Source organism: Pongo abelii, chromosome 13 (genome assembly GCF_028885655.2).
Source record: "Pongo abelii isolate AG06213 chromosome 13, NHGRI_mPonAbe1-v2.0_pri, whole genome shotgun sequence".
Lineage (NCBI taxonomy): Eukaryota > Metazoa > Chordata > Mammalia > Primates > Hominidae > Pongo > Pongo abelii.
Window position 1 is genome coordinate 72,731,659 of NC_071998.2, and position 20,404 is coordinate 72,752,062.

The following is a 20,404-nucleotide window of genomic DNA, read 5'->3' on the forward strand; positions in this document are numbered from 1 at the left end:
GATCAAAGCTGGACGGAGAATGACTTTGACGAGCTGAGAGAAGAAGGCTTCAGATGATCAAATTACTCTGAGCTACGGGAGGATATTCAAACCAAAGGCAAAGAAGTTGAAAACTTTGAAAAAAATTTAGAAGAATATATAACTAGAATAACCAATATAGAGAAGTGCTTAAAGGAGCTGATGGACCTGAAAACCAAGGCTCGAGAACTACGTGAAGAATGCAGAAGCCTCAGGAACCGATGCAATCAAATGGAAGAAAAGATATCAGCGATGGAAGATGAAATGAATGAAATGAAGCGAGAAGGGAAGTTTAGAGAAAAAAGAATAAAAAGCAATGAGCAAAGCCTCCAAGAAATAAGGGACTATGTGAAAAGACCAAATCTACATCTGATTGGTGTACCTGAAAGTGACGGGGAGAATGGAACCAAGTGGGAAAACACTCTGCAGGATATTATCCAGGAGAACTTCCCCAATCTAGCAAGGTAGGCCAACATTCAGATTCAGGAAATACAGAGACCACCACAAAGATACTCCTCGAGAAGAGCAACTCCAAGACACATAATTGTGAGATTCACCAAAGTTGAAATGAAGGAAAAAATGTTAAGGGCAGCCAGAGAGAAAGGTCGGGTTACCCTCAAAGGGAAGCCCATCAGACTAACAGCGGATTTCTCAGCAGAAACTCTACAAGCCAGAAGAGAGTGGGGGCCAATATTCAACATTCTTAAAGAAAAGAATTTTCAACCCAGAATTTCATATCCAGTCAAACTAAGCTTCATAAGTGAAGGAGAAATAAAATACTTTACAGACGAGCAAATGCTGAGAGATTTTTGTCACCACCAGGCCCGCCCTAAAAGAGCTCCTGAAGGAAGCACTAAACATGGAAAGGCACAACCGGTACCAGCCACTACAAAATCATGCCAAAATGTAAAGACCATCGAGACTAGGAAGAGACTGCATCAACTAATGAGCAAAATAAGCAGCTAACATCATAATGACAGGATCAAATTCACACATAACAATATTAACTTTAAATGTAAATGGACTAAATGCTCCAATTAAAAGACACAGACTGGCAAATTGGATAAAGACTCAAGACCCATCAGTGTGCTGTATTCAGGAAACCCATCTCACGTGCAGAGACACACATAGGCTCAAAATAAAAGGATGGAGGAAGATCTACCAAGCAAATGGAAAACAAAAAAAGGCAGGGGTTGCAATCCTAGTCTCTGATAAAACAGACTTTCAACCAACAAAGATGAAAAGAGACAAAGAAGGCCATTACATAATGGTAAAGGGATCAATTCAACAAGAAGAGCTAACTATCCTAAATATATATGCACCCAATACAGGAGCACCCAGATTCATAAAGCAAGTCCTGAGTGACCTACAAAGAGACTTAGACTCTCACACATTAATAATGGGAGACTTTAACACCCCACTGTCAACATTAGACAGATCAACGAGACAGAAAGTCAACAAGGATACCCAGGAATTGAACTCAGCTCTGCACCAAGGAGACCTAATAGACATCTACAGAACTCTCCACCCCAAATCAACAGAATATACATTATTTTCAGCAACACACCACACCTATTCCAAAACTGACCACATAGTTGGAAGTAAAGCTCTCCTCAGTAAATGTAAAAGAACAGAAATTATAACAAACTATCTCTCAGATAACAGTGCAATCAAGCTAGAACTCAGGATTAGAATCTCACTCAAAACCGCTCAACTACATGGAAACTGAACAACCTGCTCCTGAATGACTACTGGGTACATAACGAAATGAAGGCAGAAATAAAGATGTTCTTTGAAACCAACGAGAACCAACACACAACATACCAGAATCTCTGGGACGCATTCAAAGCAGTGTGTAGAGGGAAATTTATAGCACTAAATGCCCACAAGAGAAAGCAGGAAAGATCCAAAATTGACACCCTAACATCACAATTAAAAGAACTAGAAAAGCAAGAGCAAACACATTCAAAAGCTAGCAGAAGGCAAGAAATAACTGAAATCAGAGCAGAACTGAAGGAAATAGAGACACAAAAAACCCTTCAAAAAATTAATGAATCCAGGAGCTGGTTTTTTGAAAGGATCAACAAAATTGATAGACCGCTGGCAAGATTACTAAAGGAAAAAAGAGAGAAGAATCAAATAGATGCAATAAAAAATGATAAAGGGGATATCACCACTGATCCCACAGGAATACAAACTAACATCAGAAAATACTACAAACACTTCTATGCAAATAAACTAGAAAATCTAGAAGAAATGGATAAATTCCTCGACACATACACTCTGCCAAGACTAAACCAGGAAGAAGTTGAATCTCTGAATAGACCAATAACAGGAACTGAAATTGTGGCAATAATCAATAGCTTACCAACCAAAAAAAGTCAAGGACCAGCCGAATTCTACCAGAGGTAGAAGGAGGAACTGGTACCATTCCTTCTGAAACTATTCCAATCAATAGAAAAAGAGAGAATCCTCCCTAACTCATTTTATGAGGCCAGCATCATCCTGATACCAAAGCCTGGCAGAGACACAACCAAAAAAGAGAATTTTAGACCAATATCCTTGATGAACATTGATGCAAAAATCCTCAATAAAATACTGGCAAACTGAATCCAGCATCACATCAAAAAGCTTATCCACCATGATCAAGTAGGCTTCATCCCAGGGATGCAAGGCTGGTTCAATATACGCAAATCAATAAATGTAATCCAGCATATAAACAGAACCAAAGACAAAAACCACATGATTATCTCAATAGATGCAGAAAAGGCCTTTGACAAAATTCAACAATGCTTCATGCTAAAAACGCTCAATAAACTAGGTATTGATGGGACGTATCTCAAAATAATAAGAGCTATCTATGACAAACCCACAGCCAATATCATACTGAATGGGCAAGAACTGGAAGCATTCCCTTTGAAAACTGGCACAAGACAGGGATGCCCTCTCTCACCACTCCTATTTAACATAGTGTTGGAAGTTCTGGCCAGGGCAATTAGGCAGGAGAAGGAAATCAAGGGTATTCAATTAGGAAAAGAGGAAGTCAAATTGTCCCTGTTTGCAGATGACATGATTGTATATCTAGAAAACCCCATTGTCTCAGCCCCAAATCTCCTTAAGCTGATAAGCAACTTCAGCAAAGTCTCAGGATACAAAATCAATGTACAAAAATCACAAGCATTCTTATACACTAACAACAGACAAACAGCCAAATCATGAGTGAACTCCCATTTACAATTGCTTCAAAGAGAATAAAATACCTAGGAATCCAACTTACAAGGGATGTGAAGGACTTCTTCAAGGAGAACTACAAACCACTGCTCAAGGAAATAAAAGAGGATACAAACAAATGGAAGAACATTCCATGCTCATGGGTAGGAAGAATCAATATCGTGAAAATGGCCATACTGCCCAAGGTAATTTACAGATTCAATGCCATCCCCATCAAGCTACCAATGACTTTCTTCACAGAATTGGAAAAACTACTTCAAAGTTCATATGGAACCAAAAAAGAGCCCGCATCGCCAAGTCAATCCTAAGTCAAAAGAACAAAGCTGGAGGCATCACGCTACCTGACTTCAAACAATACTACAAGGCTACAGTAACCAAAACAGCATGGTACTGGTACCAAAAGAGAGATATAGATCAATGGAACAGAACAGAGCCCTCAGGAATAACGACGCATATCTACAACTATCTGATCTTTGACAAACCTGAGAAAAACAAGCAATGGGGAAAGGATTCCCTATTTAATAAATGGTGCTGGGAAAACTGGCTAGCCATATGTAGAAAGCTGAAACTGGATCCCTTCCTTACACCTTATACAAAAATCAATTCAAGATGGATTAAAGACTTAAACGTTAGACCTAAAACCATAAAAACCCTAGAAGAAAACCTAGGCATTACCATTCAGGACATAGGCATGGGCAAGGACTTCATGTCTAAAACACCAAAAGCAATGGCAACAAAAGCCAAAATTGACAAATGGGATCTAATTAAACTAAACAGCTTCTGCACAGCAGAAGAAACTACCATCAGAGTGAACAGGCAACCTACAAAATGGGAGAAAATTTTTGCAACCTACTCATCTGACAAAGGGCTAATATCCAGAATCTACAATGAACTCAAACAAATTTACAAGAAAAAAACAAACAACCCCATCAAAAAGTGGGCGAAGGACATGAACAGACACTTCTCAAAAGAAGACATTTATGCAGCCAAAAAACACATGAAAAAATGCTCACCATCAATGGCCATCAGAGAAATGCAAATCAAAACCACAATGAGATACCATCTCATACCAGTTAGAATGGCAATCATTAAAAAGTCAGGAAACAACAGGTGCTGGAGAGGATGTGGAGAAATAGGAACACTTTTACACTGTTGATGGGACTGTCAACTAGTTCAACCATTGTGGAAGTCAGTGTGGCGATTCCTCAGGGATCTAGAACTAGAAATACCATTTGACCCAGCCATCCCATTACTGGGTATATACCCAAAGGACTGTAAATCATGCTGGTATAAAGACACATGCACACGTATGTTTATTGCGGCATTATTCACAATAGTGAAGACTTGGAACCAACCCAAGTGTCCAACAATGATAGACTGGATTAAGACAATGTGGCACATATACACCATGGAATACTATGCAGCCATAAAAAATGATGAGTTCATGTCCTTTATAGGGACATGGATGAAATTGGAAATCATCATTCTCAGTAAACTATCGCAAGAACAAAAAACCAAACACCGCATATTCTCACTCATAGGTGGGAATTGAACAATGAGAACACATGGACACAGGAAGGGGATCATCACACTCTGGGGACTGTTGTGGGGTGGGGGGAGGGGGGAGGGATAGCATTGGGAGATATACCTAATGCTAGATGACGAGTTAGTGGGTGCAGTGCACCAGCATGGCACATGTATACATATGTAACTAACCTGCACATTGCGCACATGTACCCTAAAACCTAAAGTATAATAATAATAAAGAAATAATAAAAATAAAAAAAAATAAAACTGGGATTGTAAACAGCAATTGAAGTTTTTATCAGTCTCATCATTGAATTTATTTTTATATTTTATTTGTTTTGACAATGTTGGAATGTTACAATTAAATGCTTACAAGTCATACCAGTGTTTAAATGGTTTGTTTTGCAATTTCAGAAGTATTTTCAATTGAACTGAATCAAAACCTTGAAAGAGGTGGTAGAAACTGTTAACACCAAAGTTAAATCAATGCCAGAGTATATGAACTGTCATACACCCTCATTAGTAAGCTTCCAACTAAGAGTAAGTTCATGCTCATATGCCTAAGTCAGTCATATTCACTTCTTTTATAGGGATATATGTTTCTAATATTCTTTATATCATCAAGAAAAATTTAAAATAGTAATTTATATACTTTATATATTTTAGTGCCTTTGCTTGTTAGAAATTCAAAAAATTTCCACCAGTCAGTTTTACAGATATTTATGCTTAGCATATTATATTCAAAGACTTAGTTTGTGTCATTCCCCATAACATATCTGTAGTTGTAAGTCCTATGACATTATAACCGTAACATGCCAAACTGAATTTGTTCCACTTATTTAAGCTATCAGGTAGTGGAATCATATTGTGTTTGGAATATGCTTAGCTAATGAGGTTTATTTTATAAACAAACATACATCTGCATTTTCATTTGAAATAATCATATAATACATATGCTTATTTTGATTAACATACCTAGTTAAGTTCCCTATGAAATGTGAATTATACTATTCTAGGCCATTAGAATCACAGATAATTCCCAAACTAGAAAATATAAAGAGAACATTTATTTGTCTGGCTTGTCCAGCTCTATTTGAATATCCTGGCATACAACATCAGGGCTCATCTACACAACACATAGTTGAATATATTTTAGTAAACTTTTTTTTTTTTTTTTTTTTTTTTGAGACAAAGACTTGCTCTGTCACCCAGGCTGGAGTGCAGTGGCGCCATCTTGGCTCACTGCAACTTCTGCCTCCTGGGTTCTACCGATTCTCCTGCCTCAGCCTCCTGAGTAGCTGGGATTACAGGAGCATGCCACCATGCCCAGCTAATTTTTGTATTTTTAGTAGAGACGGGATTTCACCATGTTCGTCAGGCTGGCCTCGAACTCCTGACCTCGTCATCTGTCCACCTCAGCCTCCCAAAGTGCTGGGATTACAGGCGAGAGCCACTGCACCCGGCTTTTAGTAACCATTTTATTTATTTATTTATTTTTTTTTTGAGATGGAGTCTCGCTCTGTCACCCAGGCAGGCTGGAGTGCAGTGGTGCAATCTCGGCTCACTGCAGACTCCGCCTCCCGGGTTCATGCCATTCTCCTACCTCAGCCTCCCCAGTAGCTGGGACTACAGGCACCCGCCGCCATGCCCGGCTAATTTTTTGTATTTTTATCAGAGATGGGGTTTCACCATGTTAGCCAGGATGGTCTCGATCTCCTGACCTTGTGATCCACCCGCCTCGGTCTCCCAAAGTGCTAGGATTACAGACGTGAGCCACCGTGCCCGGCCTTTAGTAACCATTTTAATAGAAGCTTTAGCTCCTGTGTGTCACATCATTTTTCAGACTGATGCTATATTAAAAATGGGACTAAATGCTCAAAAGTTTTTTCTATTTTGTCTGTGTACAGTGTTTTTACAAAGTAACAAATCTATCTTTTCTTCCATGAAGTTATATAAAAATGAGCAAGGAAAGCTCTGCAATACCTTTTATCTTTGGCCAATTGATTTGTAAAGAAATGCACTAGTGGGGGACTTTAAATTACTTCTTCATGTACCTTCTTTTTTATCTGAACTTTATTTTTCACATAAGGATACAAATCTTATTATTCAGCTCCGTGCCATCATGACATGCTTTGGAATGCCAACAGAGCAGGCTTTAGTAAACTCCACCTTGACCACCTCAGTGTTACAGTATGCTTCTCTATGTGTATTTTTTATTCTATTTTTTTTTTTTTTTTTTTTTTTTTACTTTGGATGATTCTTTAAGTGCATTTTCATTGTCAGATTTTAATTTTGTTTGTGTGTCTGCAAAGGCACATCCTCAAAGCTTGGCCTCCACAGGAAGCATTTTAAGATTCTCTTCCTTGTAAGAAATTACAAATGGAATTAAAAATCAAGATTTCTTGAGTTCTCTCCTTCATTAAAAAAAATTATTAATTATTTTAGAGATAAGATCTTGCTCTATTGCCCAAGCTCGAGCGCAATGGTGTGATCACAACTTACTGCAGGCTCAAACTACCAGGCTCAAGCGATTCTCCTGCTTCAGTCTCCCAAGTTGCTAGGATTACAGTAGCCTGCCCAGCTAATTTTTTTTTTTTTATTAGTAGAAACAGGGTCTCCCTATGTTGCCCAGACTAGTCTTGAACTCCTAGCCTCAAGCAGTCCTAACATCTTGGCCTCCCAAAGCACTGAAATTACAGGTATGAGCCACTGAGTCTGGCCCCACTTTCATTTTTATTATTCAGAGACTGTGTTTGTTTCCTGGGACCAGATATAGAAGATTTTGCCCCAGGCTTGTCATCTATGAAATAAAATTAGTGCTGCTCTCTCAAATCAAATATGGAGAGGATAAAATAAATGCCTTACAGTGCCCTTTGAAGACACAAAGGAACCAAATCTAATGTTTAATTATGATGTTTGTAAACTAGAAGGACAGAGATGGCTAGGTTGTTGGGAGAATTAGCAAAAATTATTTAGTACCAATTAAAGTAACAGAGCTCCGAAATAAAATTTATGTATTTGTAATGTATATTCAGCAAATATTTATTATTTATGTCATGCACTGTCTAGGCTCTAAAATACAATTGATAACAAGATAATCACCCTCTCTTTCCTTCTTAGATCTTACAGTTTTCAGTGTTACAATAAGGAAGTACAAGGTGGTATGGGAGCATATTGTGGGAAAAACTAACATGGTTTACCTGGTAAAGGGAAGACCATGTTAGTTCATTTTAAGTTCATTAGAATATTTATGCCATGAAATTTCATCCACAGTAATTGGGATCCATATGTTAGAAGCAATTTTCTCAGGTTTAAGAAAACCATCACGTATAGGTCATGCATCTTGGTAGAGTCAATGGTTTTGAATTAGCACTGTGTCTGGGTTTACGTATGTCATTAAGTTAAAACTAAGTTCTACATTCAGAACTGATATAGGTTCCAATTACTTTTGGTGCAAAAGTAATTGTGGTTTTCTGCCACAATTAAAATGGCAAAACCGTAATTACTTTTGCACTGACCTCATAATATCATTGACTCTCAGAGAGAGCTTAGACCTCAGTTTCAAATGCAGACCTGAATTATTATCTGCTTCATTCACACTCTAGAAATGGATGATTGTGAAATAATTGCAATTGTATTTAAATAGTCACAATGGAATTGGAGAGCTGCTGAATAATAGTTTTAGTACATAAATATCTTTGCTTCCTCCTCAGAAGCCAAATAGGCTTTCTTATAATGTGTTGATTCAGGTTTCGGGTAGCCAGAATGTTATGAATGAGAAAACTGGATTTGGAAAGAAGTCTTCAGTACATATTTAATCTGCCTGATACTGGTAGTAACTTTTTCTGTCACTTTATTAACAAGGATATGTAATAACATATCTTACCTTACTCCCTCCAATTCCTAAACTCGTAATTTCAGACTTAGGTCTTAGTGTTCCTGAATGTGTCACTAATCAATTTTCTGAAAAGTCCTACAGTACCACTAATTTATGAAAGAGATAGTGTGGGTTTTCTGATGGTCTGCTTAAGCTGCTGGGGTGTGGTGTTTGTATCGCTGTTCCAAGAGAAGAGAGGCAGAAAAAAAGGGAGTGGGTGGGTAACCCAAGGCTCCTTTTCACCTACTTTGGGTTTTTCCTGGGGCCAGGCTTGTATGTGAGACATGTTAAAGCTAAACTTTCAGGTCTTTTTATTATTGCTATAAAAATTTGCGTATGGTCCTGTTAGAAAAGGAAGAACAAGGAAAAATAAGCAGATGAAAAACAGGTCCGTGGGTAAAGACATTTTCAAGTATTTCTGAGATCAATCACTCCACTTCCTATGTTTTACAGTTAGGGAAACTCAGCCCAACAAAGTAGATATATATTTATTCTTGAAATCAGAAACCAAATAAAAAGTTTTTTGTTGTTTATTTTGAATTAACAATAAACTTTTTCTTCCTTTTTCCCCTTTGCTGAAAACATAAGAAAAATCATTTGTTGAATTAATCTAACCTCGGGTAAATTGCTATGACTCTCCCATGATGTGTGATCTCTAGGAGTCTTAACATTTTCTAGGTCTCTAATTCATGCAACAAATATTTCTAAGTGTGTATGTGAGGGTGGGTGGGTGGATGTTAGTGGTGATAACCACACACATGTATTTAGAATATCCAAGATGCATTTGGCCCTAAGCAATTCCTTCTTCACCTAGTTTCTAAACCCATGTGTATTTCAAGAGAATCTGAATCCATATGTTCCTGATTTACTTTCACTTAGTCATCTGCATGTTGTTGGTAAGAGTCCTTTGATGTCTAAGAAGACTTATGAGCAATTTTTATGGCCTTTATGCGCCTTTGTTCTTTCAAGAGGCAAGATGTGCTTTGCTTGCATGGATGGCACTCTTAGTGTAACAATCCAAAAGTTCCCTAAAATTTGGAAAGAAGACAGAGGGAATCCTAATCTTGACCGAAGGCCCATTCTTTTTCTCAAGGCCAAAACTTTAGAGAAAAGGTCTCATCTGACTCAAGAGAAGAATATGCTGTCAGCATTCCAGCATCACTTTATTTTGTGCTTTGATCTTTTTGTGTTGGCGCAAAGTGATTCCCCTTGGCTTTTTGGGAGGGATAGTTTATTAAAATATTATTTTGTGCTTATGATCCCTTCATTTTTTTCTTTCATCACTTCACATGGGGGACCAGGCCCTTAATAGTCCCCTGCCTCAGAGAATGGTTTTTTTTTTTCTTTTGGTAGGGTTGAGAGCAGAATCCTAAACTTATTAAAGTCATTACCCCATTTAAGCTGTAATTAGGCGGCCCTGAAAGTATGGAGAGAGAGAGGGAATTATTTTTTAAGGCAGGGAGTCCAGGAAGGGTCATCCTTTTGGCTGAGATGGCAAAAGAGAATAATAGGTCCATTTGGAATGGGGCTCATATCCCACTTCTGGCAAAGTCCTGGAGAGGTGACAAAATCTCAGAAGCGATGACGAACGGAAGCACTGGGAGTTGCATCCTGAGTTTAGGAGTTCCAAATGTGGTCTAGTTTTCTATATTCCATGCAAAGCAGAGAAGCAGCTAAGCTGCCTGTGACCTACAGGAATCTTATGGACTGGCTCACTGGGCATCTCAGGAGGGACCAGTGTGAAGAGTGTGAGAATTCCCTGACACTCCGGTGCTACACAACACCTTGGGACCTCTTCTCCCTGTAGGGGCAATAATGACTAACACTGAATTTTCTTCAGTACAGTAGAATGAAGCTGTTATCAGATTGAAGATGACAAAGAAAATGTGGACATGTGACATACCTGAGTCTGTAATAAGATTTATTTGTGCTACACTCACTTGTATGTATGTATGTATGTATGTATGTATGTATGTATGTATTTATTTATTTATTTATTTGAGTCAGGGTCTTGCTTTGATGCCCAGGCTGGAGTGCAGCGTCAAGATCACACCTCACTGCTGCCTGAATCTTCCAGGCTCAAGTGATTCTCTCATCCCAGCCTCCCTAGTAGCTGGGACTGCAGGCCACCATGGTCAGCTGTTTTTTTTTTTTTTTTTTTTTCAGCAGAGACAAGGTCTTGCTATGTTGTCCAGGCTCGTCTTGAACTCCTAAGCTCAAGCAATCCTCCCATCTCAGCCTCCCAAAGTGCTTGGATTATAGGCGTGAGCTACCACACCCAGCTCTTTTTATTTTTGAATACTATAGATATCAGTCCATCTCCTAGGTGATACTATCAGGCTTTGGACTGGGGGAGGTGGTCAATGATATAAAAGAAGCTGCCCTCCCTGCCTTCAAGTTACTTAGAGTCATAAACAGAGGCAAGGCTGTCACACTGATTTTTGTCAACTTTTATAAAATGCCTTAATAAATTCTAAGCACCATAATAATTGCTTTAAATGGATTATGTCATTTAATCTATGCAATAATTCTACAAAGCAGAAACTTTTATTATCCTCATTTTACAGATAAAGAAGCTGAGGTTTAGAAAGAGGGCAACTTCCCAAATATCATGCAGCTGGTAAATGATCAAGCCAGGACCTGATCTGAGTCAATTTGATTCTGGTTTCTATGCTCTTAATCCCAATTTTATACTGCTTTTGATAAGCTATAAACTAGTTCATATAATTAAATGTGGTGGAGGACAGGAAGAGGGAGTGACCAAGTTAAAAAAGAAGAGTTCAGTGAAGGCTGGAGTGACCAGGGATGGGCTTATGAGGAGATGAGGTTTAAAATGAGTCATAGAGCAGTAAGCTTGTAATGTAACTTAAATACCATCTAATTTGTTCACTGACCTTTACAGATATGGAAACTGAGCCCTCACACATGGACTGAATCTGACAAGCAGAGGATAAAGGCAGAACAACATGACTGAAGGTATGGAGGTGGGGTTGCTTAGAGCATAGTCATTTTTACAGTAAGAAATCAAGCCAGAATACAACAGAAAGTGATTTAGGCAGAGACGTAAGTTACAGTCAACACTGTAGGACAGTGTGGTGTGCAGAAATTGTAGAGATCTGTGAACTATAGGCCATAGCCCTGAACATTATCTCAAAATATATTTCCGACCTTAGTATCTTGAGTGTTTGTCAAAAATATTTATTTCTGGATCCCACGATATATCTAAATCAGAAATTTTATCTTGATAGAAGTTGGTTTTTGGCATTTTTCACAGGCCCTCCACTCCAGCATCCTAGTGATTCAGATGTTCACTGAAGCTTAAAAACTATTGCTGTGGACAGTGGGGTCAGGTACATGGCAGTCACAGGAGATTCTGGGACAGAGAACAGGCCTATGATAACTTATCATGTGGTAGAACATGGATTGGAGACTATCGTGATCAGCCCAGATATGGATGTCATTTAGGATACAGCACAGGGCTTATCGTCTTGGAAATAGCCTAGTGTCTAAGAGAACAAATAGAAACAGCTGAATAAAGCTTCATTTGGAAAACAAAACAAAACAAAAAACTAATAGACTTGGTGACCAGATAGAGTGTTCAAATCATTTACTAGTCCTGTCATCTGTACCTCATAAATAGTTCTCAGCTGCTACTAGCTTTCTCCATTCTCATATCTTAGGCCTACCTTACTGCTGCTGTCTTTCTTGCTATTTTCCCTAATTTAATCCTGTCTGCTGCCCCTGTCCCCATGCATTCCTCACTGTTGAGAGAGTGACAATTGTAAAATGCAAAACCTGCCATGTGACTGGTCTGCTTAAAAGTGTTTACCCCTTTTCTGTTGCTCTCAGAATAGCTTAAACTTACTTAAAAAGCATACAGGGACCTTCATGGTTTGTCCTTTATGACTTCTGAACTCCTTTTTCTCTTGCCACTCCTTGTACCTCTTGGTCTCAGCTATGCTAAACTTGGATATCCTTTTCACAACTCTGAATCTTTGCTCATGCTCTGCTCTCTCTTTCTGGAACACTGTTCCCCTCCTCTCTTCTCTAGTTAACTTAGATTTCATATCCTCCTGTAAGCCTTCCTTGGCCACCACCAGCACCCTGCTCTAGATGGGTTGAGGACCTCCTCCTTTGTGTTCCCATTGCACTCTGTTTTTTCACCTAATGTACAAGCTCCTTGAGGGAAGGCCATGTCTTATTGATGATTGTAACCTGGCAGCTAGTATGGTGCCTAGACCATATAGGTCCACATGAAATGTTTGTTCAATGAATGAACAAATGAGTACTCAAAAGAGAAGGAGGAGCCAAAGATTTCACCAAGGTTTCATGCCCCATTACCTGAAGGAATGATGATGTCAGAGCTCTTACTCATCTCTTCAACAAATTCTACCTTAATCTCAAAGAAGATACAGGGTCCTTTTCTTTGTCAGGGCAAAAATGTAGTAACAAAAACTCCAAAATCTAAACCATTTTAACTGTACCTGTTTCTTGAGCACTTAGAAGTTGACAGCTCTTCCAATCAGAGGAATAACGGTCAGATTGTATATGACAAGACTGAACCTAGTATTATCAATTCTATCTTGGATAAATCATGTTAAGACATAGGGCTACCCAGTTTTTCATTAAATCGCAGGGTTTTGCCATTTAAAAAGAACCTTTCCACTGGGAGAGGGTAAGGCAGGGAACAGGGTGCCTTGATCCTGGGAAGAAGCAGCAACCTACTTTGTGTGTTGACTTTCTGTTTGTGAGATATATAGTCAGCATTTCTAATGAATCTGCTCGAAGCGGCTGGAATATTATGATTTATAGCACCTTCCCACTCTCTATCATAGCATTTTATTAGATGGATGGGAAGCTGGTAGTAATGAGGTTAGGAATGAGAAAACATCCATCAAGCCCTGCTACATCTTCTCAGGAAAGACAACACACTATCTCATATGTCACAGGCAGTGATCTAGGTCACGATGATATAAAATGCATGATTAAAACCAAGCATTTGACACTAGATAATAGGCATCTAGTTAAAAAATAGCTCTAGTGTTCCCGACTTTTAATTAAACCCAACTCGTAAATATGCACTGTGGTAAATATACTGCAGAATGGGGCTTGTTTATATTCCACCACATAACAATTACCTCCAGAATGGGTGCTTTATTTCACTACATGGTGTTATTAGTCAGGCGATGGACTGAAATACAAATGTTAAGCCAGTGATGTCAGACAGGCATGCCAGAGCAGAATCATCCACCGACTCCTGCTGTCCCCTCCCACCTTCTTTGTTTTCCTGCCTCCTTCCCTCTCCAATATCCTTTCACCCTCTCTACAAAGTTATCAGTTTAAAATGAAACACATTTAGTCATTTCCAGCAATCTCTCACCTTACCTTTGATTGCATCTGTGATAACTGGAAGAGAGAATATGTTTTAAATGCATAACTCTGGCATTCAGTAAATCTATCCTATTAACAGGTTTATTCTTTGACAGATGATTCATTTCTGAGAAAGTTTTAAAGATATCAAATCTGGAACTAATTAGTAATGCTAATATAAATGCTAATATAAAATTAGATGATGAGGGGGTGGGAAACAGGCTAATAAAACAGTCTAAAAATTTTTATTGGGTATTTGGAAATTCTTGGCTGACAGAACGGACCATGAACGGAGCACTGGTGTAGGATCTGTCTATCTATCTATCTATCTATCTATCTATCTATCTATCTATCTATCTATCATCTTTTAGAGAAGGGATCTTGCTCTGTTGCCCAGGCTTGTTTTGAACTCCTGGGCTCAAGCAATTCTTCTGCCTTAGCCTCTGAAGTAGCTGGGACTACACACATGTGCCACTGTGCCAAGCCAGGATCTAGATTTAACTCTAACATTAATTGATCATTTGACATTTGTCTTAAGATGAAACTTTGATGAGTTTTCAAATTTGAAAAATGAGGGGATTAGGTAAGACCTTTTCTAATATCTCTTCCCCTCTAGTGTCTATGAATCTGTTAAATCACTGTGTCCAAACTTCAATGTCGTACAGATCTCTTTGGAATCTTAAGATGCAGATTTTGATTCAGCAGGTCTGAGATGGGACCTGAGATTCTGCATTTCTGACAAGCTTCCAGGAAATGCTGATGCCATTGGTCCACAGACTACAGTTTGAGTAGCAAGTTGTTAAAATACAAGGATTATTTTTCACTGTTGCAACTTTTAAACTTCTGGGTCTTTCTTTTTCTCTCTCTCCAGTGTAATTACTTATTATTTATGTAACGTCCATAAAACACCTACCTTCTTTAAATGGTATGATGTTAGAACTGCTATCTTTTGGCTAACAATATTAAGATCATTTCTGAATATATGATTACCCTCATGAAGTTCAGTTCAATTCAGTTAATATTTCTCAAGTGTCACAATCTAATTTAGTAATCTATCCCTGTGATCAGACAACTCTCTGTCAAAGCAATTTCTCATCCCTTTAGATCCAACATGTTCACATTTAAGCTCTTTTATCTTTCTCTGATTTCAAAGGAGATGAGGAACAGCTGATCACCTGTGGAAGTCATTTGTCCTAAATTGTCATGGACAGACCATGTGCCTTACAGCAAAAAATTCTGTGAATAAACAGGAAGCCAACCAGCCAGGTGTGTCCCCTAAGACTTGTGTCTCCCCAGAATGGAGGAGCAAATGGTTTCATACCCAGGATAGTCAAGCTGTTAACCAGCCACAAACAGCTGTATCTGGGCTGTTCTGTGCTGCCTGTGTGCACTTGGAATAAGGAGGGTGTATTAGTCTGTTCTTAGGCTGCTATGAAGAACTACTAGAGAGTGGGTGATTTATAAAGGAAAGAGGTTTAATTGACTCACAGTTCCGCATGGCTCGGGAGGCCTCAGGAAACTTACAGTCATGTCAGAAGGCACCTCTTCACAGGGTGGCAGGAGAGCAAATGAGAGCCAAGTGAAGAGGGAAGCCCCTTGTAAAATCATCAGATCTCGTGAGAACTTACTATCACAGGAATAGCATGGGGGAAACCACCCCCATGATTCAATTACCTCCTACCAGGTCCCTCCCATGACTCCTGGGGATTATGGAAACCACAATTCAAGATTAGGTTTGGGTGGAGACACAGCCAAACCATATCAGAGAGTTTCTTCCTGCATGAGATTTAACTTATTATTTTATTTCTTTTTAATGTGAAGATTACACCTCTATTCTCCTTTCCTTTATTTTCATTCAGTTTTGATGTGATTGCCATAATTATGTGTCAGCTATTACCAAGCACATTCTCATTACTCCATTTTTTGCTAGGATTGCTGGTACTGCATACCCTTTTGTTGATTAGTGAACTCTGAGGAGACTTCCTTGCACATGTCATGCTTTAGAGACAGTCTGATTTTACTTGATGAGTGATACTCAAAAGAACTATTATTTTGAACCAATTCACAAAATTAACATGTGATTTCAATTGGATTTTCCTAATGCAGTACAGCATTTTCCATTGCTGAATGTGTTATTGCTAGGAAAAAAATATCAATGTCATTGTTTAACAAGAATACCAAAAAGAAAGAAAACAGTTATGAATCAATATTGTGCTTTCAACTCTTAAAGATAGGAACCATGGGTTTTTTTAATTTTCTTTTTCTTTTTCTTTTTGAGACAGAGTCTCACTTTGTTGCCCAGACTGGAGTGCAATGGTGCAATCTCGGCTCATTGCAATCTCTACCTACCAGGTTCAAGTGATTTTCCTGCCTCAGCCTCCCAGGTAGCTGGGATTACAGGCATGTCACCACACTCAGCTAATTTTTATATTTTTAGTAGAGACTGAGTGTCACCATGTTGGCCAGGCTGGTCTCGAACTCCTGACCTCAGGTGATCCACTGGCCTCAGCCTTCCAAAGTGCTGAGATTACAGGCGTGAGCCACCGCGCCCAGCCAAATTTTCTTTTTTTTAAAGGTAATTCTGAGTTCTTTATTGTTCTCAAACATACCTTCTAAATGTACCTTCTTGGAGATGTCTCAAAAACTTTCTTTTATACATAGCCCTGGTCCAGCACAGAATTTCACTGACATCTAGTCATTCCCCAACTTTCTGGATTATGCTTTTTAAAAAACTTTTAAGTTCAAGGCTACATGTGCAGGTTTGTTATATAGGTAAACTCATGTCACAGGGGTTTGTAGTACAGATTATTTAATAATGCAAGTATTAAGCCTAGTACCCATTAGTTACTTTTCCAGGTCCTCTCGCTCTTCCCATCTTCCACCCTCAGGTAGGCCCCAGTGTCTGTTGTTCCACTCTATGTGTGCATGTGTTCTCATCATTTAGCTCCCACTTATAAGTAAGAACATGTGGCATTTGGTTTTCTGTTCCTGCATTAATTTGCTAAGGATAATGGCTTCCAGCTCCGTCCATGTTTTTGCAAAGGACATGATCTTGTTCTTTTTATAGCTGCATAGTATCCATGTAACCAAAAAGCACTTGTACCCCAAAAGCTATTGAAATTAAAAAAAGAAAAGAAGGAAAAAATGAAAAAATTTTTCAAAATAATAGAAAAAATGATAAAGTATAATTTACAAAATTAAAAATCCATATAACTGTACAACACAAAGAATAAGCCTAATGTAAAATCCTATGGACTTTAGTTCATAACATATCAATATTGGTTCATCAATTGTAACAAGTATACTATAGTAATGGAAGATGTTAATTATATGGAAAACTGTGTATGGGGTGCATGTTGTGGGAGATGGGAGAGTAAATGAGGGTGGAAGACAAAGGTGTTATTGGGAGCTTACCGTACTTTCTGCTCATTTTTTTTCTGTAAACCTACAACTGCCTAAAAGTCAAGTTTATTATTTTTGCAAATATATAAACTCTATCATGATCCACACAATGTTTATTACAAATTGTCCCATTCTTGAATATAGATAGCTGAACTGTTTTCCATTTTACACAAAGAACTTTGCAAATTCAGCTTCAATTTCCATTTTTGATTGAAAAATGTCGGTACCTAATCACCTTTCCAGAAATTCTCAGGCAGCCACTAAAAGACCAGCATGCTTCAAAAATCTTCTCAACTCTTTAGAATCTTCCTGAGTCCTTCCCTACATCACTCTTCATGTTTCAGCAACCTTATACTTCTTTTAGTACCCCAAACACAACAGGTTCTATACCGCCTTGGCATATTTTGGAATTTTTCTCTTCATTTTCTTCAAAGAGCTGGTTCTTTCTGGTTTTCCAGGTCTGGATTTCATTGTTACCCCGTCATAAGGTCTTCCCAGACCTTTTAATCTAAATTTGAGCTACCCTGAGCCCTGTATCCCCACCCCAATTATTTTCTATTATTGTATTTTGTTGCCTTCATATCACTTATCACAATTTTTAATTACTGTTTTATTTTCTTAGTTATTCACCATTGTCCTTGCCCACTAGACTATAAGATCCCTAAGAGTCTGGAACCATATATTTTGTTCATTAGTAATTACCCAGCACCCTGAGCAGTGCTAGGCACAGAGTAGAAGGTCAGCAATGGGGCAATTGATGAAGAAAATGATTTTAATATAAGATATTGAGGAGATAAAATACTAAAAGTATATGTCATTAATCACCTTTTTTGGTAATTAATTTGACAAGCTTAATAAAATGGACAGTTTTATTAAAGAAAATGTGAATTGCTAAAAATAATTTAAGAGGGAATAGAACATTTGAATATTCACAGAATAAATTAAGAAGGTTGTTAAAGAACTAACTCTGAAGAAAATACCAGGTAAAGAATATTTTAAGGATAATTTTCCCCAAACCTTCAAGAAAAAAGCAATTTCTGTATTATTTTAAATGTTACTGAGCTTAGGAAAAGATGAATTGATCCCCAATTCAAATTTTATGAATAAAAAATATAGCCGGTTCACTTAAGAACAAAGATTCAAAAATCCTAAATAAATAATAGTAATTCCAATATAGACTGTATTAAGATAATCTGCTATTAATATTTTATTAAGTTTAGAAAAAGATGAATTGTTCCCCAGTTCATTTTATGAATTGTAAAAATAGCTAGCTTACTTAGGAATAAAGATTCAAAAACCCTAAATAAATAATATCAACTCAAATACAACATTATATTAAAATACTAATACATTGTGCACATGCTGACTTTATCTGAGACCTGCAAAGAAAATGTAAAAGTAAAAAATGTATTAAAACAATCATCATATTAAGAAAGCAAAGAAAGAAAAATTTTGTGATCATCTCAGTGTATGCTAAAAGGCATTTGTGAAATTCAATTTCAATGTATGAAGAAAATGTTTTGTGAAATGGTAATAGAAGGATATATATTTGGTATGAAGGAAAGTATTCTAAACCTAATGCAAGTATTCAAACTAAATGTGAAAAACTAAAGGAAGTATAGAGTAATATTTGAAAGTACATTTTACCCCTATAAGTCTCAATTTCCTTATCTGTAAAATAGAAATAAAAAGCAGAATCTACTTTATAGGGTTGTGGTGAAGATTATATAATGTTTGTAAATAGCTTAGCACAGTACCTTGCACATAACAGAAATTAAATTTGCATTTATTTTCCCTGTTTATTATTAAAATACTGAGGGTAGTTTCATTTTGAATAAGTATATAGACGCTTAAGGCAACTTAAAAGGAAAGGAATGAAGCAAGATGGTCAGAAAAGAGTGTGATACTTGATTTTAGGTTGTGAGAGCCCAGAATAGTGATGCTAAGGAGGGAGGGCCTTGGATTTAGAAATTCACATTCCCAAACCTTGACACTGAATGACCTCATACTAAATCCATAGCCTGGGAAATGCTGAGGCCAGTAGACTAGAGAAGAGGAACTATCATGGGAGTTACTCTGAGAAAGAACCAAAACACTGAATGCATTTGGCCTACCTAATCAAGCCAAACAAGGTATGTGTGTGGAGTCCTCACCTGGCCAGACTTTTTGAGAATCAAAATCATGTTGTCTGTGCCTTGAGACCTTGCTTGATAGTCATTTAGTTATAGTTTGAGATAGTTTTGTGTCAATTTGGTGGTTTAAAATCTCATACTCCATTTGATACTGTTTTCTAGGGAAGATGCTTTTGTGATATATCCCAGCATGCTGATGACCCCAAGGAGGACCACTGGATACCTAGCAAGGTAAGAAAGAGAATAGTTTTTATTCGAAGATTTTTAGGTTTGAGGCCGGCCTAGGTAGGACAGGTTGGGCTGGGGATGCTGGAGAGTTATCATCCCTGTGACAAATATATGCCTACTAATAATGCAGGTCAATATTATTATTCAGCTTTGTTTTAGAATTTTTAGTCAGTAGTATAATACAAGAAAAGGAAACTGTAAAAGTAATCATGTAATTCTTATTATTTATAATTATGGATTATTAATTATATTAGAAATATAATTATTTTTAATTTGTAGGATTGGTTACCTGGAAAAACTAAAAGAATTGATTGTAAAGCCCTGAGGTCTAATAGTAGAAACAGAGTTTAATAAGGGAACTCTCATATACAAGAATTCATAGAGTTCTTACAGCTCAGCAATAACTATCAAAAATATGAAGGAAAAAATGCCATTCAGAATAACAACATAAATTTATTTAAATGAAATTTGGAAGATCTCTTTTTAAAAAGTGCAAAACATTTAGTAAAAGACAAAATAATTAAGTAGTTATCTACCCTATTCTCAGATAGGAAGAATCGGGATTTAAAGATATCAGAGTTCCCTCAATTTATATCAGTTATGTAAGGCCAATAGTATA

The 20,404-nt window shown here is 37.5% G+C and overlaps 1 long non-coding RNA gene across 1 annotated transcript in view; it reads left to right on the plus strand.

Annotated features, from left to right (window-relative positions):
* LOC129054745 (uncharacterized) overlaps positions 1 to 20,404 on the plus strand; it is a 444,081-nt gene that overhangs the window by 181,200 nt on the left and 242,477 nt on the right. Inside the window, exons 6-7 of the long non-coding RNA XR_010136531.1 lie at positions 11,556 to 11,629; positions 19,720 to 19,788. This is a non-coding gene — a long non-coding RNA (uncharacterized LOC129054745). The remainder of the gene's footprint in view (positions 1 to 11,555; positions 11,630 to 19,719; positions 19,789 to 20,404) is intronic.